Source organism: Trachypithecus francoisi, unplaced genomic scaffold, assembly GCF_009764315.1.
Source record: "Trachypithecus francoisi isolate TF-2019V2 unplaced genomic scaffold, Tfra_2.0 Lachesis_group3, whole genome shotgun sequence".
NCBI lineage: Eukaryota > Metazoa > Chordata > Mammalia > Primates > Cercopithecidae > Trachypithecus > Trachypithecus francoisi.
This window is the reverse complement of record NW_022681468.1, coordinates 73478483-73503979: the sequence shown is the minus strand read 5'-3', so window position 1 is coordinate 73503979 and position 25497 is coordinate 73478483. Positions and strand designations below refer to the sequence as shown.

At 38.4% G+C, this 25497-nt stretch overlaps 1 protein-coding gene across 4 annotated transcripts in view; it reads left to right on the top strand.

The window, feature by feature from the left end:
* Positions 1 to 25497, top strand: part of AKAP6 (A-kinase anchoring protein 6) — a 657824-nt gene that overhangs the window by 288072 nt on the left and 344255 nt on the right. The window contains exon 1 of one of the 4 annotated variants that reach the window (XM_033188314.1): positions 8427 to 8769. The exons of the other annotated variants lie outside the window; for them this stretch is intronic. The gene's annotated coding sequence lies outside the window, so the exon portion shown is untranslated. Of the gene's footprint in view, positions 1 to 8426; positions 8770 to 25497 lie in introns of those variants that run through there. 4 annotated transcript variants of the gene reach the window in all.

The window sequence follows — 25497 nt, the reverse complement described above, 5'->3', positions numbered from 1 at the left end:
CCAGCTTTTGCCCATTCAGTATGATATTGGCTGTGGGTTCATCATAAATAGCTCTTATTATTGTGAGAAATGTTCCATCAATACCTAGTTTATTGAGTGTTTTTAGCATGAAGTGGTGTTGAATTTTATCCCAGGCCTTTTCTGCATCTATGGAGATAATCATGTGGTTTTTGTCATTGGATCTGTTTATGTGATGGATCACGTTTATTGATTTGTGTATGTTGAACCAGCCTTGCATCCCAGTGATGAAACCGACCTGATCATGGTGGATAAGTGTTTTAATGTGTTGTGATTTGGTTTGTCAGTATTTTATTGAGAATTTTCCCATCAATGTTCATCAAAGATATTGGTCTTTTTTTCTTTTTTTGTTGTTGTCTCTGCCAGGTGTTGGGATCAGGATGATGCTGGCCTCATAAAATGAGTTATGGAGGAGTCCCTCTTTTTCTATTGTTTGGAATAGTTTCAGCTCCATGAGGGCATTTATGTTTTTCTCTAAATTGGTTATTCTAGTTAGCAGTTCCTGTAAGCTTTCATCAACGTTCTTAGCTTTCTTGCATTGGGTTAGAACATGCTCCTTTAGCTCAGAGGAGTTTGTCATTACCTATCTTCTGAAGCCTACTTCTGTCAATTCGTCGATCTCATTCTCTATCCAGTTTTTTCCCTTGCTGGCAAGGAGTTGTGATCCTTTGGAGGAGAGAGGCATTCTGGTTTTTGGAATTTTTAGCCTTTTTGTGCTGGTTTTACCTCGTTTTCGTGGATTTATCTACCTTTGGTCTTTGATGTTAGTGAGCTTCAGATGGGGTTTTTGCGTGGTCATCCTTTTTGTTGATGTTGATGCTATTGCTTTCCGTTTGTTAGTTTTCCTTCTAATAGTCAGGCCCCTCTTCTGCAGGTCTGCTGGAGTTTGCTGGAGGTCCACTCCAGACCCTCTTTGCCTGAGTATCACCAGTGGAGGCTGAGGAACAGCAAAGATTGCTGCCTGCTCCTTCCTCTGGAAGCTTTGTCCCGGTGGGCACCTGCCAGGTGCCAGCTGGAGCTCTCCTGTATGAGGTGTCTCTTGACCCCTGGGGTGTCTCCCTGGGGTCAGGGACCCACTTGAGGAGGCAGTCTGTCCCTTATCACAGCTTGAGTGCTGTGTTGGGAGATCCGCTGCTCTCTTCATAGCTGCAGTCAGGCAAGTTTAAGTCTGCTGAAGCTGTGCCCACAGCTACCACTTCCCCCAGGTGCTCTATCCCAGGGAGATGGGGATTTTATCTATAAGCCCCTGACTGGGGCTGCTGCCTTTCTTTTAGAGATGCCCTGCCCAGAGAGGAGGAACCTAGAGAGGCAATCTGGCCACACTGGCTTTTGAGAGCTATGGTGGGCTCCACCCAGTCCGAACTTCCTGGTGGCTTTGTTTACACTGTGGCGGGAAAACTGCCTACTCAAACCCCAGTAATGGTGGACGCCCCTCCCTCCACCAAGCTGGAGCATCCCAGGTGGACTTCAGACTGCTGTGCTGGCAGAGAGAATTTCAAGCCAGTGGATCTTAGTTTGCTGGGCTCCATGGGGGTGGGATTTGCTGAGTAAGACCACTTGGCTCCCTGGTTTCAGCCCTCTTTCCAGGGGACTGAACAATTCTGTCTCACTGGGGTTCCAGGCACCACTGAGGTATGAAAAGAAGCTCCTGCAGCTAGCTAGGTGTCTGCTCAAATGGCCGCCGAGTTTTCTGCTTGAAACTCAGGGCCCTAGTGGTGTAGGCACTGGAGGGAATCTCCTGGTCTGCAGGTTGCAAAGACAGTGGGAAAAGCATAGTATTTGGACCAAATAGCACCGGCCCTCACTCATGGCCCTAGGGGAGGGAGTTTCCTGACCCCTTGTGCTTCCCAGGTGAGGCAACACGCCACCCTGCTTCTGCTTCCCTTGGTGGGCTACACCCACTGTCTAACCAGTCCCAGTGAAATGAGGTAGGTACCTCAGTTGGAAATGCAGAAATCACCCACCTTCTGTGTTAGTCTAGCTGGGCACTGCAGATTGGAGCTGTTCCTATTCGGCCATCTTGCCTGAGAATCCCCCGGTTTTATGTCTTTATAGCTTATTTTTCCATTAAAATTTTGTAATCAGCTTGTCTAGTACCAAATAAAATATTTTTGGTGTTTTCATTAGGATAATGTTACATTTAAAGATGAATTTAGGTACACTTGACATTTCCATAATCTTGAGTCTTTGTATTTAGAACATAGTATATTTTAATATTCAAGTCTTCCTTTATTCCCATCAATATATATTCTCTTTTTCATGACTGATTGATTGACTGATTAATTTTTAGAGCTGCAATCTCACTCTGTTGCCCAGGCTGAGTACAGTAGTATGATCATAGCTCACTACAGTCTCAAACTTCCAGACTCAAGCAGTCCTCCTGCCTCAGCTTCCCAAGTAACTAGGACTCCAGGCAGATGCCACCACGTCTAGCTCATTTTTAAAATTTTTTATAGAGACGATGTCTCTCTATGTTGCCTAGGCTGGTCCCGAACTCCTGGCCTCAAGCAATTCTTCCAATCAGTCTCTCAAAGTGCTGGGATTACAGGCATGTACCACCATGTCCAGCCCCTTTCTCATGTTTTTAAATTGCTATATATGTGTATATGCAATGTTTTTAATTAAAAAAACTTTACAGAAAGCACCTTTTGTGTCTCACGTGTCCATGTGAAGAGACCACCAAACATGCTTTGTGTGAGCAACATGGCTGTTTATTTCACCTGGGTGCAGGCAGGCTGAGTCCGAAAAGAGAGTCAGCAAAGGGTGGTGGGATTATCATTAGTTCTTATAGGTTTTGGGATAGGCGGTGGAGTTAGGAACAATGTTTTGCAGGCAGTGGGTGGATCTCACAAAGTACATTCTCAAGGGTGGGGAGAATTATAAAGAACCTTCTTAAGGGTGGGGGAGATTACAAAGTACATTGATCAGTTAGGGTGGGGCAGAAACAAATCACAATGGTGGAATGTCATCAGTTAAGGCTATTTTCACTTCTTCTGTGGATCTTTGGTTGCTTCAGGCCATCTGGATGTATGTGTGCAGGTCACTGGGGATATGATGGCTTAGCCTGGGCTCAGAGGCCTGACATTCCTGTCTTTTGCTCAACATGTTTATGAGGTTTATCCGTGAATGTTACCTTTTTATAAAACACTTTTTAAAAATGGATATATCTAGATCGCCATATAATTTTTAAAAATTTCTTTCAAACATGAAACAGACCTTACTTTCCTGGAATAAATCAATCCAACGTGGATATATGACCTTTATGTATTGCCGAATTTATCTTACGGGGACTGGTCTATTTCTAGTTTACCTTTACTCCTCTGAAGTGGTCCTTTAGAGGTCCTCTGAAAGCTTAAATTTTTACCAGGGCCTCTTCTTCTTGGTGGGTTCTGAGCTCCAATTTTTGTCGCTACAGCACCGAAAACTGCTAGAAGTTCAGTTTAGCTTCTCAACCTCTAGATTCGGCTCATACATCGGCAAAGACCTGGAGGGGGAAAATGTTGCCAAATATCTTCTGTAAATTTGCATTCTCTATACTATATCTTCAGAACTGATTCTTATTTGTCTAGCTTGTTTGGTTGCTCTCAGTGAGATGGTTGGTCTACATAGGCTAGTCTGCTATAATCAGAAGGAAAAATCAAGAAATAATATAAATTGGCCATTTAAGATTCAGTCAAAGTGCAATAGTATTATCAGTGAATAGTGATGATAATTTTATGTCGATGCCTCTGGGAGGAACAAAGGTAGCACAAGCTACCTCACACACCAAGAAAGACATTTAATATCCCAAGGGTTGCTAAAGTGATCTGGCTGTGGCATCTGTCACCCCACCAATCTCAGATTAATTCTGATCATCTCAAAAGCTAGGCAGCAGCTCCCTTCTCCCTAATTGCTTCATGTGTATCCCACCAGATGCTTCCTCCTGGTTTAATCAATTACCCATGCCAAGAAATGAAGAGTTATTTATCCTAACTTCTAGGCATCTTCTCCCACAATGTCCGATTGGTTACTAAATTATGTCTATTAGCTTTCCCTACATTGGTATACTTTGTTCACTCCTTTCCATCTCCACTGCCTTTGCTTAGGTCTAGCTGTTATAATTTGTCTGAGTTATTGAAAAGACCTCTACTCTCACTCCTCTCTCAAAACAAGGAAAGATCTCTCTAAAATACAAATCTCACTCCAACTTTTGGTATTGTGCTTAAAATCCAAAATTGGCTCTCTATAACCCATAGAATAAAATTACATATGTTATGTGGCTATCCTCCCTGCAGCAGATACTGAAGGCAGGCAATGTGTGATGTGGGATACTCAAACTTCTGTCCTTGTTCAGGGGATGCCCCTTTCCAGCATATGACTGGAGCACATGACAACCTCTCTGGACCTTGATTTCCTCCTTTACAAGAAGAGGAAATTGAACCAGAGTATTTCCAACTCCTGTGACTTTGTGATTCTGAATCATTGCCTTAAAATATATTGTTTGCTTTTAAAAATTGATCTTATATTTATACCAACACCCATATTAGGTTTTACAAATTTTGTGTAGAATAATCTCAGACATCTACTATGTAATTTTTATGTAGCAACAATTGATTTTATCTGCAATGATTCATGACTCAAGTGGGAAACTAAATCATGATTTAACTAAATCATTTTAATTGATGTTCTCCACCATTAAAAGGCCTGTAGAAGTCCTTGAGGATTAAGATACATGCAACCTGTGATCCTAGAAATCCCTTTCTCTGGACTAGCCTGAAGTGTGAGGGGTTATCTTATTCTCCATTTACATCTCTTGCCTCTCTGCTCATTCCCACCCTTGCAAACTAAGCTCTTCTCATACTGTGGTATTTTCAGCCCCCTCAACAAGTGCCTCATACTATCCTTCTACATCTCATGTGATGCCCTTTCTTCCTTGCGTGCTTTCTCCCATTGCCCATGTCTGGCTTTTAGAACTCAGCTTTGCCTCACCTCCTCTAACTGCCTTCTCTCTCTTTTTCTGGGTTAGGTGTCCCTCCTCTTTTTCCTGTTCTCTTGACACACTCTTTAGATATCACTGTGCTTCTCAAACTACATTGTAATTATTTACTTATCTATTTCTCTCTCTAGATTCTTAAGTTCCTGGAGGACAGGGACCATGTTCTTTTCATTTATTACATTCTGAGAGCTGAGCGCAAAGCGAAATATATAATGTTTATCAAATAAACAAATTATATTTAAATGAATGAATGTATTTCACAGTGAGAGCTATTAAAGAAACAGATTTTCCTTACAAGAATCTTAGAAGAAACCTCCTTATAATTAACTTTGCCAAATGCCTCTTCATATATATATATATCTATATATATACACACACAGAGAGAGAGACCGAGCGAGAGAGAGGGAGAGAGAGAGAGACTTTTGGGTACATGCATATATATATGTATCTGTCTCACATAACTTTCGGTGCGTGGCAGATTTATGGAAAATTATGTTTGGATTTTTTCTTAAATTCTCTTAGGAATATGATTCAAATAAACATGGCTTTCCAGACTGATGTTAATACTTGGTTCTGGTCAGAAAATCTTGTCTTCATTTTGTCATCTTTCTTCTTTTGTGCTGGCAAGAGCTGACAGCTATTTAAATGAGAATTAAAAATAGATCCCTGTGAAGCACATGTTCCTTTTTTTCCCTGCCAGGATATAACTGACCACAGAACTGGGATTATCTTTCTCTCTCTTAAAACAAATTCTCCATGGGCTGTGCTATCTAATATAGATAAAATCTAGTGATGAAAAAAATAACTCCTAAGAGATATTCCAGTGGTCCAGATACTTTTGCCACTCCTATTAGAAAATATGCCTTTTTCTTATTCTTAAAGGATATTCAAATAATTTAAAGATTAAAATGCCACCAGTTTATGTCAAACTGGTGTTTATGAAACACATAAAAATGAAATGCCACCATTATAATCTGTGATTATTCTACATTGTGAATTTGCTTTGACTATGGGATGTGTCTTGCCTTTCTGTATTATTATCACAAATGGAAGAACCTCAGCTTGTGGAAAGTGGGAACTGGGGTGGTGGAGAAAAAGGGTAATGGTTTGTCAGAGAAGGAACTATGTTAAAAGCATTTTGGCTTGAGGAAGGTAGATTCTAATTTATCGTCAGAAGTGACTGGAGCAAACCTGGCTTAAGATTGGGACTGGGAATGGGCTCTAAGGCACACTCTTTGTTTGTTTGTTCATTTGTTTTTTGAGACAGGGTCTCTCTCTGTCACCCAGCCTGGTATACACTGGGGCGATCATGGCACACTGCAACCTTGACTTCCAGGGCTTGGGCAGTCCTCCCATCTCAGCCTCCCAAGTAGCGGGGAACAGGCTTGTGCCACTACACCTGGCTAATTTTTTATTTTAATTTTTTTGTAGAGATGGGGTTTCACTATATCGCTTAGGGTAGTTTTGTACTCCAGGGCTCAAGTGATCCTCCTGCTTCAGCCTCCCAAAGTGCTTGGATTACAGGTGTGAGCTACTGCACTCGGTGTAAGGCACACTGTTACGAAAAAGATTTGATATGCAATTGGATCATTTGTTTGTTCCTTCATCAAATATTCATTGAGTTTTATAATGTGTTTTATAATGAAGTCTACATGACATCCATTATATCACTTCAGGGCTGCTGGTCACTCTGAACTAACAATATCTCAGGAAATTGGGAGTTGGTTGGGGGTAGCTTGCTGAACCCAGAAGCAAGCTATGTGTGCTCCATTGATTCTATAATATTCCATAATTCATTCATTTAGCAAATATTCATTGACATTTGTTAAGGGCCCAGTGCTGTTTTTTTTTTTTTTTTTTTTTTTTTTTGAGACGGAGTCTTGCTCTGCCGCCCAGGCTGGTGTGCAGTGGCCGGATCTCAGCTCACTGCAAGCTCCACCTCCCAGGTTCACGCCATTCTCCTGTCTCAGCCTCCCGAGTAGCTGGGACTACAGGCGCCCGCCTCGTCGCCCGGCTAGTTTTTTGTATTTTTTAGTAGAGACGGGGTTTCACCGTATTAGCCAGGATGGTCTCGATCTCCTGACCTCGTGATCCGCCCGTCTCGGCCTCCCAAAGTGCTGGGATTACAGGCTTGAGCCACCGCGCCCGGCCCCCAGTGCTGTTTTAAATCAGCTCTGCAGAGATGACCCTGACATAGCAACTGCCAACTATGGTTCTCTTAGTTGGGGAGTGAGGGAGGTAAAGAGAACATTAAGATGTCAGGCAGAGGCAAAGCCTGGGAGCACTGAGGAGGGGGTATTAAGCCAGGCAAGGAGAGTCATGAGGCTTCCAAAAGAGGTGGCCACTGAACTGACTGTCAGGAAGTTTGAGAGAGTGGTAGCCAAGGAAAGAGAAGGGACTTTCAGACTTTATCCATTTTGGTACTCTCTCTTTCTGGAGACCACTGCTATCCATTTGCAACAGATTTATTTACCTTTTTATTTAAACTTCTCTCATAATAAGGTTTGAGTCATTCTTTCTACAAGTAGTTCTCAGCAAATCTCCAACCCAGGAAATTCTTCCTTATATCTAGCTATGCCCACCCCTTCCTGGAAATCCAGACTCTGTCTTGGAGTTCTGACTTTTGTGGAAACCATGAGTAGGGTGTCGATGATGAAGTTGGAAGATTTGTGAATTTATCCTGTGTTACTTCTGGGATTCAGAATGCTCAGTGCTGGCATGAAGGAACTCACATCGTAAGGAGGCACTATGCGTTTTCCTTCCACTTTACTTTTTTGCTAATTTCTTTTCTTTTTTACAAAACAGTCGTATTAGCCAGTAGGTGGAGTACTTTATTAGAGGTAGCATGCTTTAGTAGCTATGTGTCAAATTGTAAAGGAGAACTAAGTTTCATAATTATGAAAAATGCTTATTCTTGTATTTATAGTTTTCTCTATGATACCCTAGAAGGGAATGAGTATTCTTGATAGGGTTCTGGGCAGTTAGTTTACTTTTACTGGAACTTCCTGGGGAATGATGCATTCCGTGACTGGATACGGCAGTCAGAATTTGAAATTGCTCCATAAAACAGCTGTCCAAGTCACTTGCATGCCTCTCTTGAATGCTATACTCCCTAACAATCCACATCTCTAACAAAACTGTAATAGTTCTATGTATATCGTGATGAGTCTAAGCTCTCTGTGGGTATTTAAAGATAGGTGTATAACTTCAGTGTTTCCCGTCAGCTAAAGTAAACTACACCCCATGTTGTGGGGTATTGAGGAAGCGCTGCACATGGATTGTAAGCTTTACATATGAGCTTTCTATTGTAACCAAGCAACTGACACATTAGACACCCCTTTGCCATCAGCTTACATTCTCTGAGAACTTAGGTCAGTGCCTAAAATAACCCTGTTAATTGTGGGGGCACATGTGCAATGAAATTCCACTTAGCAGTCTGGGAGCTGAGTGACTGAGAATTTGAAACCTTGCTATAGTTACAGTTCATAACAAGCCTCTAGGCAGTTAGACCTAAAGCCCTTAAGTGTTCAGGTATGGAAAGAAAGTCATATGTTATGTTTTAGATTCTCCGTTTGTAAAGCTGGTTAACTAGTGACAGCTGATTAAAAACCAAATCGACTTGAGTTACAAGGTCTGGGCTTTCTCTGTTCTGCTTTCAACCTGTTGGTTGGTGGTGGAGTAGCTGACAGAAGCGAATGGCTTGGCTGAGGGGCATGAAGTTGCAGCAGCTTGTTTAGGACCACACTGCATTTTGGACCTCTTGCTGTGCAGTTCAGGTAGGCTATTGTTTATGTGTCATTCTTTATAAGACTGACAGAAGTCATTAAACTGTTCAGTTTCAGAGTTGGGCATGAGAGTCTCAAGCCTCTCTCCTGCACATAGCACGTTTATGTTGGTGAACACTGCTTCACTCCCTAGCTGGACAATATGCCAAATGAACGTCTTCGTATTGTTGTTACCCAAGTTCTTTTAAATTCTAGGACATAAGGGAGACTGAGGGCATTCACAGAAAGTGTGTCTTATCTGGCATGTGGTAAAATGCATTTTTAAAATTTACCTTCCTCTTTTCTGTTTTATTTTCCTTATTCTTGTTCCAAAAGGCAGGCTTTTGTATTTGTGGGAAACAGTGGGAGAAAATGTAAGCCTCTTAGTATATTCCAGAATATATGGTTTTCTTACATTTTTAAACTGCTTAATAGGGTCTGAGTTTCATTTGAAGACTAACATGAAAATCAACACTACTCTTTTCAAATAAACTCAGTTAAACTACGGTTTGTGCCCATATCAGTGTAATTAACATAAATTACTGCAGTATTCTTGTTCTTCTTACCCCAGTGTTGACCTGTATTATAGAGTATCAAATTTAGTTTTGACTTCAAGTATCTGGCACATAAGTATGCAAATACTGTATAATAAGTATATGAATGCTGTAAATGATGCTTGGGAACTTCTACCTGAGTAGGTTAATTAATCCAGCATTTATTCAAACTTATACCTCATATCACATGACAGACATATTCCTAAAACATATGTAAATGAGGTTTTGTAATTAGAGTGACTTAACACATACTTGGAAAGCTGATCACTTTTAAGGAATCTATGTATACAATGAATAGGGAGTTACAACTAAACTTACGCTTTGATGGTTCTTTTTTGCATGTCAGGTTCTTAAATTGAGATTCACTGATGGTGCATAACTTTGGATAAGTTTCTCAGGAACAAAAACTGCATTTTTATTATCTTGAAATATATACATACCACATATACATGTACATCTGTGTATACATATATATTATATCATCACATGACACCTTTGGGGTCCTTAGAAGGATGTCTGAGGGGATTTGGAAGTGCCCTATTAGATATATCGGGTGTTAAATTATGTCTTTGGTGGGGAAAGGTTTTCTGGAGAGAAGGGTCATGGTCTGAGACTCGAGATTAAAAAAAAAAAGTTGAAAAGAATATTATCCTACTGTTTGTACATTATTGTCACTAATATACTTGAAAAGCTGCAGTATTATTGCCCATCTAACATATTGTTAACATATTGCAGCCTCAGGAATTATTAGCTTGAACCATATGAAATTGCCAATATTTGACAATTTTTGACCTATAAAAATGGCAATTTTGTATGGCTCAACCTAGTTATTTAATGAACATCAACTCATATTAATGAAAGGTTAGCCTTAAGTGCCAACAGTAGTCGTATGAACCAAATATATTCTTATAATTAAAGTATGAGAGCTATCTAGTTAAAAAGTAGATCATCCAGGGTTACTTCCTTTGAACAAATCCAGTATGCATGTGTTATGTCCTTCTTTCAATTCTTAACTTCTTTGTTTGGTCTCTTAAAAAGGACTTACATTTCTGCCAAGTGCTGCCTACGGTGTTTATGAGATCCGGAGACTGTGGGCATACATCCTCAATGGCCGAGAGTTGATATTTAGCAGGATTTGGGTTATCTTTGAGGAAGTTCATCCTCTGGATAGCTTGCCTATAATCAAATGTGTGTCACAGTGTTAGGGTCTCTCTATGCATACTATTTTAGTGTTCTTTTTCCAGTTTTCTAGAGTGAAATCTGAAGTCATTGATTTGAAAGCTTTCTTCATTTTTATGTAGGTGTTTAGTGCTATAAATTATCTCCTACGTACTGCTTTTAGTGAGAATCTCATGTTATATGTTTGTTTTCATTCATTTAAAATGCTTGCTCATTACATTTTGACATTTTTGACTCATGGATTATTTAGAAGTGCATTATTTATTTTCTAAGTATTTGGGGATTTTCTAAAAGTCTTTCTAGAATTCAGTTGTCAGAGAACATACCTTTTATAAGTTGAATCTTTTAAAATTTATTGTGACTTGTTTTATGATCATAATCTGTCTTGGTAGGTGTTCCATGGACACTTGAAAAGAATGTGTATTCTGTTTTAGTTGACTCTCCTAATTCACCTAAAATGTCACTAGGTCAAGTTGGTTGCTAGTGTTGTTCAAATCTTCTCTGTATGCCCTTAGTGATTTTATATATATTTTTCCAATTTTTGAAAGGGGGTCATTAAAATCTCCAGTTAAAATTGTGAATTTGTCTGTTTCTCCTTGAAGTTCTTTCAGTTTTTGCTATATGTATTTTGAAGCTTTCTCATTAGGTGAATTAACGTTTAGGATTGTTATGTTCCTTGATGGACTCATCCCTTTATCATTATAAAATGACCCTTTTTATCCTTGGTCTTTGCTCTGAAATTTACTTTTTCTCATGTCAATATAGCCATTTCAGCTTTCTTTGAAAGGCTTTTCTTTTTTATGGAGTTTCAGTTGAAGGTATTTATGTAAAAACTGTGAAACTATTTTATTTATTAAAATACTTATTTGATTAATCAAGGTATAAGTAGAATTCACTGAAAGTTTTCAGTCTTCCTTCTACAATTCCATTTCTACAGTGTTATAGCTTTTATAGTCCTTCCTCCTCATTGTCATGTGATTGTCATTTTATAGCACACATAATGCAAGATTTTCATATACTTAACATTTAGCATGAAATGAACACTGGCCAGTTAGAATGAGTGCCAGATATAAAAGGTATGGCTTCACTGGTGCATGCTGGCTGAATATCAGTCCTTAATATATAATAATTAATGTCTCCTGAGTTAGGCGCAGTAGCCATTTTTTCCAGTCATTCATATAAAACTCTGTATAATATTTGTTGAACAAATTAATGAATGAATGTTTGTTCCTGATACCATGGAGGATATAGGAAAAAACTGGAGCTGTTGTTCAGCCCTGTCATGAACTGGGTATTACCTGAAGAAAGTGACTATCACCAGAAGATATACCACTGTAGTACTCAAGGAAAGCGTTCTCAGGGACCCAGGAATGAGCTATTATGATATGCATATAGGACTGAAATTAGATCAACAAATAGTTTGTGAATAGAGGCTTCTGCCTACTGAGAGTAGAGTGGGTGGTTCAGAGAAAAGTAGCTTACAGTACCTCAGGCCGCCAGTGGCCATTGACATATGCCCCTGTTTCTTTCCAGACAATGTAACTTCAGCAGCCCTGGCCACAGAAATGAATTTATTTCAGTTACCATCTAGGCTAGGGGAGGTCCAAGGGGCTGAGGTTGGGAGGTCAGACTGGTGATGTTGTAGTACTGGTAAAGATGTGTAGAGGATCAAGATGCTTAGAGGATCTGAACTATCATGTCAATAAGTTGGTGGCTAAACAGTTCTACACATCTCACTTCTTTTTTCTCTTTTTCTTATCAAAACATTTTGGAAACTGTTAGATAAACACAGTTTAAAAATGGAGGTTTCTAAAGCTGAGTGGTGGGTACATGAGAGGTCATCTTATTGTTCTTTATGCTTTACCTGTTAATGATATATTCTTCTGAATAGTAGAGTATTTTTTCGTTATAGAACATACCCAGCATTATGTCTTTCAGACATAATGTTAGGTGACAAAAGTGAGAGAAAAGAATATATACTGTATGATTCCACTTCTATAAAGATCATAAATGGAAAACTTTACTTTATGTAGGCATGCATACAAAGTAGGTAAAATAAAAAACAAAACCAGAAAGTGATTTACGTAATAGGCTTGATCACCTCTGGGTAAAAGTGATATGAGAAGCATCTTGGCTGTTAGCAATGTTCAGTTTCTTTATCAGAGTAGTGGTTACACATGTGTTCACATTATTATTTGTTATGATTTATCAACTTTTATCAAGCTATATTTCACAACACAAAAGCTTAAAACACATGAGAAAAAATAAGTGTAACAGCAGAAACAAAAAAAAAAAAAGGAAAGAGTGGAAGAAGGAATTTTAATTTTTAGGGCTGGTGTTCTATTTATTTATTTATTTTTGAGACAGGTTCTTGCTCTGTCACTCAGGCTAGAGAACAGTGGAGTGGCCATCATGGCTCACTGCCGCCTTGACTTCCTGGGCTCAAGCAATCTTCCCACCTCAGCCTCCTGAGTAGCTGGCACTGCAGACATGCACCTCCACGCCTGGCTAATTTTTCCTACTTTTTGTAGAGACGAGGTCTCACTGTGTTGCTCAGGCTGTTCTCAAATTCCTGGGCTCAAGTGATCCTCCTGCCTTGGCCTCCCAAAGTTCTGGGATAATAGACATGAGTGACTGCCCAGCCTGGGTTGTAATTCTTTGTACAATTAGGAAAGTCGTTCTGCTCTCTGCTTCAGTTTTTGGATGATGTTTGATTTTAGTCTTATGTAGACAGATCTTTCTAATTATAATTTAGACTGTTTAGAAGATAAATATGGTAGATATACAAAGCAGTGTTATGCTCAGAATAGAACTTGGATAACATTTATGACAATGTAATAATAATATTAAATAAATACCACTTTAATATATTACATGATGGTTGAGATATTATTACATAATATTTATTATCAATTTTATCATTGGTGTGTATTATAAAACTAAAAATGATACTGCATATTATTAATATATTTTTTACATGTTTAATTTTTCAAGCATTAATCACTTAAAAAGAGAGAGAGATTAGACACAGTATTAATTTGTTATATGGTTTTTAACCTAAAACTCTGACAGTTTTAGTTGATGGATACTCATTCATACCAAAGACCTATTATTAGGAGTAGAACTTAAGTATGTACATATGTACCTGATTAAAAAAACTGAAGTTTTGCAATAAGAATTTGTATTTGTATGTACCAAAACAATATATTTATATTTAGCTCTTATCTATAAAAATTTAATTGTAATTGATATGTCTAAGAAACACCAAAACTCAGATTTTGATTATTTTTCTCAGGATCTTTGTGCTTGATCCAGTTAGACTAGGTCTTTACTTTCAAGAAAAGAGAGATGAGAAGAGGGAAGGAAAACTCACTTAACGTGTTTCATCAGCATGATCCATGAAGTTATCAGCAGGAAATATAAACAGATTATTTTAAGCAACGATCTTGCTAACAAAATACTTGAATGTGCTTTGTAGAGAAGTCGTTACCCACACATAACCCATGACCTGTTCATTTGGTAGATTGTCATGAAGTATTTACTTGATAAGATTATTTATTGATATTTAGCTTAAAATGAATATTGCAATATGTCTGAATGTGATTCTTATTACAAGGACAGAGGGATAATATAATAGTGAACCAATTATCATTTCCTATACTTCTATCACTCTGTGACACTGAGCATACTTTCCCCAGAGTCCCTGGTTAGAAGGAGGGCACCCTTACTATATGGGATGCATAGGTGCCAATAAAGTTGTGTTCATGCAGCATATCTACCCAGAATTGGTATGGTGTTGCCAGTGTAGGTGCCAGTACTAGTTAGAATGGTGAAGGTTTGAGTACAGAAGCTTCCCTGAGAAGTTCTGTACTTTAGTCTTAATTACCATGTGTGGGGAATAGTCTGTATCAAAAGGGCTCCGCATTCTTGGCTGATCTTTGTATCTCCCAACCTTTTCTCTTTTTCTTTGCTAGTTACACCAGGTGTTTCTAGTGTCTAAAGGTGTGATGGTCATAGTCACCACCACCATATCATGAGATACCTTCCCCCATTCCCTTTATCCTGACTTGGTATAAACAAATTCCTTTTTCCTTTACCTTAACTAGGGCAGGTATATATGCAGGGAACCTTCAAATGGACTCTTAAAGAACAAAGATCAAGCCCTGAAGTTTCCGCTTGCCAAGTGCATTCTAGCCTGTGGCACAGCAAAGTATTTGGAAAGCTCTGCTCTATCAATTATTCATAGACTGAGGTTCCTTCCCTCCTAAGCAACCCTGTTCAATAAAAATACAATAGAAGCCACAAATGAATCATACTTGTGATTTTTAAATTTTCTAAATCAAGAAAGTAAAAATAAACAGACAATAAATTTTAATATCTTTTATTTGACCCAATTTGTCCAAAATATTGTTTTAACATGTAATTAATATAAAACTATTAATAAACAATTTCAAATTGTTTTTTGCACACAAAGTTTTTGAAATCCAGTGTGTATCTTATACTTAAGGTACATCTCAATTTGGACTAGCAAAAACATTTCCAGTGCTACCACATTGGACAGTACAGATCTAGAGGCCCATTTTTGTAGGACCTCAGAATCCTCTCTATCCTTTGAATCCAGTCAGTAGACAAGGAAAAGAGAGTGCATAAAATATCTCAAAGGAAGTTTTAAGGATTCAACCTGGCACCAAAGTATATCACTTCTACCCACATTCCATTGGCCGATACTTAGCCCATATGACCCGATCTAACTAACTGCCCAGGGCACCTGAAAAATGTTATTTTGCTGTGTGTCCAGGAGGAAAAAAATAGGTTTGGTGAGTACATAGTAGAGTCTTTACCACAGCATAAGGTATTATTAATAACATATTTTACAAATCAGGAAATTGATGCCCAGGCCAATTAACTGACATTCTTGTTAATGGGAAAATGTAAATAGATTCCAGATCTTCACCCTCTGGAGTGATGTTTCTTCCATCAGCCTGCCCTGCTTTCTTTCCTTTGTTTGTCCTTCAACTTCCCCTTTAACTCTGTCCATGTAGATGCAGCTCTTGCAGTAAACCTATGTCTTCAATATTTTATCACATTGGCTCTCCTAGGCTGTTCTCTGACTTAATGACAGTATCCTATTACTTCTGTTTTAGCAAATGGCAAGCGCCCAGTATAATGAAGCAAATATGCCTTATTACTGGATCGTTTAACTAATAGTACTATTTTCAGCATTACATTATCATTTTGAGTAGGCATTTTCCTTCCTCACACTGAAGCTCCTCATCAATAATCTTTTGATTATTAAGGTCCTCATCAAGCCATTTCAATCAATGTATAAATTGTATTTTATGTTGTAATGAACGGTCTGTTCATTTGAAGTTTTTAGCTTTTTAAAAGTGCTTAGGCCGGGCGCGGTGGCTCAAGCCTGTAATCCCAGCACTTTGGGAGGCCGAGACGGGCGGATCACGAGGTCAGGAGATCGAGACCATCCTGGCTAACACGGTGAAACCCCGTCTCTACTAAAAAATACAAAAAAAATTAGCCGGGCGAGGTGGCGGGCGCCTGTAGTCCCAGCTACTCGGGAGGCTGAGGCAGGAGAATGGCGTGAACCCGGGAGGCGGAGCTTGCAGTGAGCTGAGATCCGGCCACTGCACTCCAGCCTGGGCGGCAGAGCCAGACTCCGTCTCAAAAAAAAAAAAAAAAAAAAAAAAGTGCTTAGAAGAATAGTAACAGAAATGCTCTTAATGGTGAAACTATTGAACCGAAGTGCTTGGATAAGCTATTTTATTTCTTAAATGGAAAGGGATATTTTAGATGGAGAAATGAGATAAATATTCCTCAAAGGAGACTAGTGGTAAAGAGTGACCACTGTTCATGGATTACTGATTATAACACATGTCCATCAAGAGCAGCTTTTATTGAAGACAGTTTAATTCGACCACTGCCCTTTAGCTTTAAATTACCCATGGCAAAGTGGTTTAGAGTTTTTGTTGCTGTCTGCCTTATATTTGTGAATATGAAGTAACATTTACAGAGCCCAAAATTTTTAAATATGAAAAGATATATAGTGAAAACTCCACCTTTTATCCTCCAATGCAGAGAGTTGGGCTTTCTAACAGTTTCTCCCTTTTGTAACCCAACTGGGTAGGTACTCATGCATATTCTTCTAGAGTTTGTGTATGCATTTATAAGCAAATGTGAATATATATTCTTAGTTTTCCTCCTGTTTTATCCTATACACACTGTTCTTCACCTTGCTTTTTGAACTTTATACACCATGAAAATCTTTCTGTGTCGGAATATAAAGAGCCTTCTTATTATCTTCATTCTTATAGTTGTGTAGTGCTCTACTGAATAAATGTACCATATTGATGAACATCTAGTCTGTTTCCAATCTTTGGATATTACAAACTGTATTGCAATAAATAAGCTTGAACATAAGTCACTTCACAAAAAATGTAAACATATTGCAGACATAAATTCTTAGAAGTAGAATTGCTAGTCAATGTATATAGTATATGCATTTGGAATTTAATAGAAATGGCCAAACTGCTTTCTACAGTGGTTGCACTAATTTACCCTCCAACCAGGAATACTTAATAGTGCCTATTTCATGTGCCTTTCCCCATAGATTGTATTACAAAATTTTTTGTTTTTGCTTTGTGTCTGAAAATGATATTTTAGTGTAGCTTAAAATTATATTTCTTTTACTGTGAGAAAGGTGAGCATCTTTTCATATGTTTAAGGATCATTTGTATTACTTTTTCTATGAACTGTGCTCATATCCTTTCCCTGTTTTTCAGTTGTGTTGTTGGTCTTTTCTTTTTTGACTTATAGGAACTCTATATTTGTTATGGGGATAAGCTGTGCGGTATAAGCTGCAATATTTTTTCCACCAGTTTGCCATTTGTCTCTTGACTTCACTTATGGCATCTTTTTTCATTACTATGCAGAAGTTTTATTTCCTTTTCTTTTTCTGCTGTAACCAAATTTATCTTTCTCTTAATAGCTCTGGATTTTAAATGCAGAAGGCTTTCATCACTACAAGGTTATATGTAACTTACAGGGTTATATATAACTTATTTTTTTCTAGTAATTTTTACATTTTGATCCCCTTTTAAATCTTTGATACATTTGGGATTTATCAAAATGTATAATGGATCCAACTTACTTTTTGTCAGATATTTATCTAGTTGTTACTCTTCATTGATTTGAGATGCCCCCTTTATCACATGCCCAAATACTCATGTATATATATTTTGGTTTATTTCTTGACTTATTCTTCCCAATTACCTGTCTGCATTCTTGTGTCAGTATCACGTAGTGTTAATTACTGAGACTTTACAGTATATTTTAATATTTGCTAGACTAGGTTGCCCTTATTGCCCTTTTTTCAGTTTTGTCTGACTATTCCTGTTGTCCATTTTTATGTTAGAATCAGACTCTTTCCCATCCTACTTTTCAACCCTTCCCCCCATAAAAAGGTAAGTTTGTTATTATTTATATTAATGTATATTAATGTATTATATTGATATATTATTTTATAAATATACACAATACATTGATAAAGTAGCTTAGTGAGGTTGCTATTTTATTGATGTGGAGTTTTCCTATCCAATAATCTATTTTATTATTCCATTTTTGATCTTAAAAAATTATTCTATAGTACTTTAAAGTTTTCTTCATTTAAGTCTTCCACATTTCTGTTAAGTTTATTCTAAGGCATTTTATCTTCGTTGTTGCTATATTGTTAATGGAATCTTCAGTTATAGCTAAAAAGAGCTTGTTATTTGTATATTTTATTACTATTGATTTTCAGGTATTAATTTTTTTGTTGTTCGTTTTGTTTGTGTTTTGAGATAGGGTCTTGCCCTGTCGTCCAGGCTTGAGTGCAGTGGCGTGATCTCGGGTCACGGCAACCTTTGCTTCCCAGGCTCAAGAGATTCTCCTGCCCCAGCCATCAGGGTAGTTGGGACTACAGGTGTGTGCCACCACACCTGGCTAATTTTTGTATTTTTAGTAGGGATGAGTTTCACCACATTGGCCAGACTGGTCTTGAAATCCTGAGCTCAAGTAATCTACCCACCTTGGCCTCCCAGGGTGCTAGGATTACAGACATGAGCCACCATGCCTGGCCATTTGGAGGTATTAATTTTTTATTCCATTATCTGATTGAATGTTTTTGCTTGTTGAAATTTTTAGTCAGTTATTGAGTTTTCCGAAACATACAATCATATCATCTTTGAATAATGGTAGGCTTACCTTTTTCTTCCCAATAGTTACTCCTCTGGTCTCATTAGCTTTCATTATGTTATCTTGTCACAATAAACAACTCTGAGATCTTCATGGCTGACAACAATACGATACGCTCATGCTCATGTTACATACCCATTAGGGTAGGCCTCAGCTCTGCTCCATGTCTTTGTCATCTGGGACCATACTGAAAGAGTGGCTCCATCTGAGATATACTAGTCTTCCAAAATCAGACAGGAAAGCATGACGACAGAACCAATTGATGGCTTTTAGAATTCCAGCTACCTTATTTTGGCTCACATTTAATTGTGTAAAGCAAGTCATATGGCCAAGCCTGATATCAATGGTGCAAGAAAGTACAGCCCTTTCATAGGGAGGAGCACTGAAATGAATTAGAAATGAAGAGTACAATCTACTGTAACCTCTAATTAATTTTTCCAGATAGGCAGCAAACTTCGAATAACAATCATAGCTCTTAGAGCCCACTAGCTCCAAGTACTTAATTTGTGTAGACCTATAATTGTCAGTGTTAGTTATCAGTTGGTTCTTTCTGTATGATAAACCACCACAGTTGACTGAAGGTGGCTGATGTTGGCCAGACTTAGCAAGCAAGTTCCTTTTCACATATCTCGTATCTGCCTTGAATCAGTGAGTTGGCCAAGGTAAGTAAGGGACTTCTCTGGCACAAAATTTAAGCAGATGACAAAAAACTTGGTAATCAAGATATATGGTATTTTAATACAGTATTTTTGAAAACCAAAATTAATGCAGCCAAATCCACGATGAACAAAATATCAAAATTTTAAACAAAGACAGGAATAAGAACAATGCTGTGCCAAGCCATATTGGAGCCTAAGCCAAAAGGGAAAATTAGTAATACCTATTCTGTCTTTATGAAAAATTATTGAAAAAGTATCTCTTGAGTGTTATCTGTAAAGTATTATGTTACATGCAAAATGTATATTTTTATTTATGAAGTATATATAAATACAGATTATTCCATGTAGTTAAGAAGTCATAAGGTATTTATATCAAATAAATGAAGCTCTTTTCACAATTACAGTCTGATAATATGCACAGTAGTTTGAGAGTTCATTTTTTGAAATCTCTTTAGAGATTTTTGGATACTTCTTTGAAAGTGTTGCATGGTGGCTAATTTTCATGCTTTTTATAGTAGATTATTTTAAAAAACAGGCAAAAATTATTAAGGGTCAAGTGTTGGGTAAGTAAGCAGGGTTGTTAAGCTGGGTATTAATCTTTGATCAAAAATAAGAAATGGGCTAGGCACCATGGCATGAACCTATAGTTCAATCTACTTGGGAGGCTGAGGCAGGAGAATCACTTGAACCCAGGAGGCAGAGGTTGCAGTGAGCTCAGATCGTGCCACTGCACTCTAGCTTGGGTGACAGAGTGAGACTCCATCTCAAATAATAATAATTATTATTATAAAATGAGTTATACACATAAAAATGTTAATAAACTACAAATGCCATAAAGTTGTTATAATTATTATTGATATATAGATAAACAGGTTTGGGCTTGAATGTTTCTTTATGTTTCTGAATCAGGCTGGATTACTGATCTATTCACAGATTTATTGATTAATGAATGAACTGCCCTCACCGAATGGCCAGTAAGTCTAGGTATGTCTAGATACTCACATATGCATACATAACCAAGGCCAGATCTTACAACCAAGCATGACTAAAATTCTGGAGTGAGGGAGAGGGAACAGATTATATAGATGTAGTAGGGACTGGTCACCTCATAGTGGAGCATTTGCTACTCTTTGTAGCCTTTTATTTTCCGTTTCTACGTCATGACAGAACAAATAGAACTGTGACTTTTGGGTTGAGTGTAAGCCGACACCTGTAATCCCAATACTTTGGGAAGTCGAGGCAGAAGGATTGCCTGAAGCCAGGAGTTCAAGAACTATGACTTTTGTCATAGTTGGGATTACAAGAACCTGCTACCACACCTAGCTAATTTTTTTCTTTTCTTTTCTTTTCTTTTTTTTTCAGACAGAGTCTCACTCTGTCGCCCAGGCTGGAGTGCAGTGGCGCCATCTCGGCTCACTGCAAGCTCCACCTCCCAGGTTCACGCCATTTTCCTGCCTCAGCCTCCCAAGTAGCTGGGACTACAGGCACCCGCCACCTCACTCGGCTAATTTTTTTTTTTTTTTTTGTATCTTTAGTAGAGACGGGCTTTTACCATGTTGGCCAGTCTGGTCTTGAACTCTTGACCTCAAGTGATCTGCCCACTTCGGCTTCCCAAAGTGTTGGGATTACAGGTGTGAGCCACCACACCTAGCCCCTCATTTTAATTCTTTTACCTTAAAAAAATTGGCCATCTCTTTTTCTCTGTGTGCATATATAATTATACACACTCACACACATAGACACACACACTTCTTAGGAAACCCTTAAGAAAAAAATGTATAGGTAAATGCTTTAAAATCTTTTTTTTCCCTGAGTTATAGAAAGGAAGGAGACACTGGTGACTAGCATAAGATAATTTAAATATATTAGACGGATTTTTGATTGTTTGTTGGCTGACAAGGTTGAGTAAAATTTTTTACCATCTTCTTTCCAGTTTAGTCAGTTATACACATATTGTCTGTATCCATCCAACAATTGCTTGTTATTTCTCAGTGATATTAGGTAATTATAGCATAGCAAACCTCAATTGGGCATTTATAGAATTACTTATAGAAAAGTAATCAGACCTGTTACAAAATTTGTAGTCTAATGTTTGCACAAGGCACAGTAGTAAACACTAGGATAAGTAAGGCACAATTCTTCCCCTCAAAGATTTTACCATCCAGTGTTTCACAGTGTAAGAAATAATCTTAGTTTTAAGGTGGAAGGCTTTACAATTAGCAAAACAGAAACACAGGCCTCAAGTTAACTTCTATATTTAAAATAAGGGTGTTGGAAACATCAAAATGCAGTGGGTGGGTAGTTGTGCTTATTAAGTGGTGTGTTCGAGCATCAGAATGTATTTGGCTGATTGAGCACATTGTGGTGGTTTTTTTTTTTTTTCCATTTCCATCCTTTTTTTCCTTCCTACATGCGCAGCAAGCTATTTCACTCAGCTGTGAAATATTTACCATTGCAAAGCAACATATAATTAAGTGCCAGAATGAGTGGTGCAGTCAAGTGCTATTGGAGATCAGCAGACAAAGAATTCAGTGTGGCCTGGGACAGGCATTGTAGAGGAGACAGGGCTTAAATTGGACCTTGAAAAATATTTGAGCACAGAGGAGGGACAGGACGATGATACAAGCAACAGCAATGCCATGAGCAAAAGGCAACAACCAGAATGAGTCAGGCTTATTTCAGGGATAGTATGAAACCCATCTTCTCTGAAATGAGGATCTGGGTAGGAGGTGAAGCTGGCAAGGCAGACTGGGAAGCAGCTGATAATGGTAGAAAGGAACAAGCCATGGCCTGCAAACCCAGAGACCTGAGTTCTGTCACTAACTGGTCTGTGTCTTTGGCAATCATTGAATCTTCTACTTCAGTTATCTGAGATGTGAAATGATGCTTTCAGACTAAAAAAATCTCTAAGGTGGCTTCCTGTTTTAAAGCATTTTGTGATTCTTTTATGGTGGTCCTTGATAAACTAGAATTAGGACTTTTGAATTTATCCTAACAGTCCTTAAGGTTGTTCTTAACAAGAGAATCACATAATGAAAGAGGGAATTCATCACATAGTGAAAGGGGTAATTATTGGTATTAAATTCAGTGAAGAATGATTGCCTTGGGAAAAGGGATTAGACATACTGGAGGAAAGAAACCAGCTTGAAGGCTATGCTGATAGTTCATATGGGAACAGGGTAGTTGAAATAGAAATCAAAAGAAGGAGACAGACACTAGAACCATTGTTTATTCATTCTTTGTTGATCATCAAAACTATATGAGGTTCTGAAGATCTGGTTGTAGGAAAGACAGAAAAGGCCCCTGTTCTTGTGGAACTTACATTCTAACAAAAGGAAAAACTCAGCAGGATTTGGTGATTGACCAATAGGATATGTGTGCCTTTAAGAGAATTACACCTACTGCAAGGCCAGATGTCTAGCTACAAAGGCTTGACTACATAAATGTTGTACGTTCATAAAATGAAACACTAGGCAGCCATAGGGAATTATGAAACATACTTATTTACATGGGAGACTATTCATATGTTATAAAGTAAGAAAAACACAAATATAGAATATGATCTAGAAAATTATATACCATTTTATATGAATAATAGGATTATTAGTGATTAATTACTCTTCATTCAGTGGTGGTTTATTGAGTACCTACTTTTTTTTCTTTTTTTCTTTTTTTTTTTTTGATATGGAGTCTCGCTCTATTGCCAGGCTGGAGTGCAGTGGTGCGATCTCGGCTCACTGCAACCTCTGCCTCCGGGGTTCAAGGAATTCCCCTGCCTTAGCCTTCTGGGTAGCTGGAACTATAGGCGTGCACCACCATGCCCGGATAATTTTTGTATTTTAGTAGAGACGGAGTTTCACCTTGCTGGCCAGGATAGTCTCGATCTCTTGACCTCATGATCTGCCTGCCTTGGCCTCCCAAAGTGCTGAGATTACAGGCGTGAGCCACCATGCCCGGCCCCTTTTTCTTTTTTTTTTTGGACAGTCTTGCTCTGTCCCCAAGGCTGGAGTGCAGTGATGTGATATCGGCTCACTGCAACCTCCGCCTACCTCGGCGTGTTTATTGAGTACCTACTTTCTACCAAGCATTGTTTGGGGCTCTTAAGGATAACTGGTAAACAAGATGGACACAGTCTGTGGTTAATTTTTTGTCTTATCTTTTTTAACTTTTTTTGTAATGAACCCATATTATTTCTGTGGCAAAATAATTTCTTAAAAAAGTTTTTAAAAATCCTTCCTTTGGCTATTTGTGTGGTATGTGTGTTTTATGAATTCTCCTTGACTGTACATGTGGAGTAGAGGGTGCACTCTTTTAAATTACACTGTTCTGTCCTGTGTCTTGTCCAGGTCTTGCACAAGATAGGAGGTGGCTCCAGGACACCAGTCTCCTGCTTAGGGTAGATTAGGGCACTGTCTGCCCTTTGGTGAAGTCAGCGTGGTCAGAACTCCCAGATTTGGTTTGGCTCCAAGGCAAATAGAGTCCTGCTGGGACTTTGCTGCTGGCTGTTTATAGTCCTTTCAAGGGTCCGGTCATTCCAACCTTGGTGTCTATTTACATTTGCCGTATGTTACTTGACGCTCCTTCATTCCTGTTGAAGCTGCCTCTCCCGGAAATCTCTGTCGTTCCATAAGCCCTAGCTGCTGGCCCACCGTGCAGCTGACCTCGTGCAGATTGAAAAACAAAATGTATTCTTGCTACATTTAAAGGAAGTTTTGAGGCCAGTTGATGGGCAAGGACTTGGCTGTAATACTTTGTGGGCGGAGCGCTTAAAGGGAGATCTAGCACTGGCTAGCACCAAATTCCAGGGCTCTTACACAAAAGCCTTTGTGTTATTTTTTCCTCCCTCTGCCCAGCTCTTCTCCCATGACTACTAATAGTGTTTCTGTTATAATGCACTCATCATTGCCTTCTATTTTTAAAATGCTGGATCTTGTATATGCCAAAGAACAAACAGGCAAGCAAAAAGCCACCAAATTATTAAAAAGTATTCCATGTTCCTATAATAAATTATAATATGTAAGTAAACATATGGATACATATATATGTGTGTGTGTATATATATATATGAAGAAAAAAATTACCTACTATCTTGTTCCCTGAAGATATTTTGATATATTTTCTCTGTATACTTGTTTTTACTTTCTGCCCACATGGTTTTTCTAAGCTTTTGTTCTACCACTTATATAGTCTATTTATAGACTTTAAGCTGTGTCTGTACCAATGTTTTCCAGCTAAGATAGACCTACTCTTTCTATAGAGAACAAATGCTATTATAATTTAGTACTTAACTACTTTTTCTAACTTCAGGATGGCCTCTTGACCCTCATCATATAATCACAGAATATTTGTTCATTTCAAGGAAGCATTCATTTAGTTTCTCGTGTTAGCTCTAGCTATGTGAAATCTCTGGAGTCAATCTAATCCTTACTCTTTGAGTTCTGTGATAACACCGAAGGCTCCTCGGGGTCACTGATGATCTTGAGCTTTGCACCGACCTGAAGGAAGAAGGAGGAGAAGACGTTCCTCTGACCAAAATCATCCCACACTTACCCTCTATTGTCTGCTTAAAGTGTAAGAACGTTGTTGACATTTGTGTGAGCAGTCCTAGAGCACAAATCCTTGATACAGTGTAAGTGAATGGACAAGCAACATGGACAAAGTTTAATTACAGAGTCTGTTTTTTTGCTAGTTTCAGAAATAAATTTTCCTTAGGAATTTCCTGGTTGTCAATGTTTTCTCTCTGATTATTAAGTTCAGCTCTTTTCAGGCCAGACCTCTCTACATCTAGCTTTCTCTGTTGAATCTTGTCTCTGCCTTTCAGAGTCTGAATTTGTCACAAAGATGCCATGCAATTCTAAAAGGGCAAGATCTTTCTTGTTTCGGTGTTTCAGGTCTTTTTAAATTCATTCTGTTTACAGAAATCATCTACTGCTACCCTCTTGTTTTGTTTTTGTTTTTGTTTTTATTTGAGATGGAGTCTCACTCTGTGGTCCGGGCTGGCTGGAGTGCAGTGGCGGTTCTCAGCTCACTGCAACCTCCAGCTCCTGGGTTCAAGCAATTCTCCTGCCTCGGCCTCCAAAGTAGCTGAGACTACAGGGATGTGC